Genomic DNA, 1,982 nt, shown 5'->3' on the forward strand with positions numbered 1-1,982 from the left:
CCAGCCTGGTCTACAAAGTGAGTTCCAGGACAGCCAGGGCTATACAGAGAAACCCTGTCTCAAAAAAAAAAAACCAAAACAAACCAAAACAAACCAAAACAAAACAAAAACCAAAAATCCACCTTTGCTAAAAATCACTGACTTCTTACTTTGACCACCAAGATGAACTGAAAGCAAGATAGAAGCTTGGCACCTTTGCCTTCATTTTGTGCCTGTGTCATTCTGGTTCCAGCTTAATTTGCATAGGCATGTTAGTCAGTTTAGGAGTGTCTGTTTACACAGCCAGTCGTACTCCTCCAAGGCTGCAGGTGCAAACTGCGCATTTCCATATACCTGAATTCATCTCGGATTCCAGGAACAGAAAGAGCTCAAAGGGCTCGCCACAGGCAGATAAGGGTAATTAAGGGAGAATGTGAGGTGCTTCTTACAGCTTAAATAATCAACCTGTAGGAACAGGATTGTGTCAAGTCAGGGCTTCTTCAGACTGCTTTGCAAAGCCAGGGCTGTAAAAAAGATCAAAAGAAGACACCATGGCCAAGACTTCTTATACGTATACATCTCACCCTGTACCCCAGGAACTATAGTTACTACATTTAAGCCTAAAGGTCATTTCAGAATCCCCCAAAGAGGAACTTGAGGGTCATTGAAATTTATGTGTTCTTTTCCTCAACATGTTGGTTAAATAGTTCTTTGCTTTTTATCTCTTTAATTGGAGAATCAGTGTGAGCTTGTTGAGACGGGGACCTTGTCCTTCCATTTTGAATATGGTTCCAGCACCGTAGAGACTGTCACAGGAATATCACATCAGGGGAGGAATCCAAGCCGGCCTAACTGTACAGTGAGCCTCAGCCTCAAACATATGGGAGAGGTATACCTAACAAGCACGCAGCTACTGCACTCAAATTTCCAGCATCTTAAATTAAATTTAGAGAGAGAGAGAGAGAGAGAGAGAGAGAGAGAGAGAGAGAGAGAGAGAATTTTTTTAAGATTTATTTATTTATTATATGTAAGTACACTGTAGCTGTCTTCAGACACACCAGAAGAGGGCGTCAGATCTCGTTACAGATGGTTGTAAGCCACAATGTGGTTGCTGGGATTTGAACTCAGGACCTTTGGAAGAACAGTCAGTGCTCTTATCCGCTGAGCCATCTCTCCAGCCCCGAGAGTATTAACTTATATATTGTGATTCACACATGTCATTCTAGCACTTTGGAAACTGAGACAGAGGATTTCCAAGAGTTCCAAGGTAGCTGGGCTATACTATATTACGTTACACATATATGTTAGCACATTGATATAATAGTAGGTTTGTATTGAAACCCATCTTTGCCTTTTTAGCTGGGTGGCATTCGGCAAACTATAAACCATTTGCTTGACTTTGGAAAATGAAATCTGATCGAAACACTGTAAAAGATTCTCAAAGAGCTAATACGTTTTTTTAAAAAATTAAAGTACAGAAAAGGAAAAGATGTACAAGAGCTGGGGCCTGGTGGCACATGCCAGAGGCTGGAGTTCAAGGTCATCTTTCACTATACACTTAGTTGGAGGTCAGCACAGGCCACAGAAAGTCATGTATAAAGACCAAATGAACAATGGGTATGTATGTTAGTTACTTCTCTGTTGCTGTGACATAACAAAATGGGTTGTGTTTCTAGATGTCTAGGAGTTTGTCATGGCCAGTAAGCATAGCAGCAAGTGTCAGGCTTGCAGAACAAAGCAGAGTTCAAACAGGGAATGGGGCTAGACTACAAACACTCAAAGCCCAACCCTCTAGCAAGGTTCTACCTTTCAAAGGTCCCACAGCCTTTCTTTTTTTCTTTTATTTTAATATATATTTTTTTTTAATTTTTTTTTTTTGGTTTTTCGAGACAGGGTTTCTCTGTTTAGCCCTGGCTGTCCTGGAACTCACTCTGTAGACCAGGCTGGCCTCGAACTCAGAAATCCACCTGCCTCTGCCTCCCGAGTGCTGGGATTAAAGGCAT

Source organism: Mus pahari, chromosome 22 (assembly GCF_900095145.1).
Source record: "Mus pahari chromosome 22, PAHARI_EIJ_v1.1, whole genome shotgun sequence".
Taxonomy (NCBI): domain Eukaryota; kingdom Metazoa; phylum Chordata; class Mammalia; order Rodentia; family Muridae; genus Mus; species Mus pahari.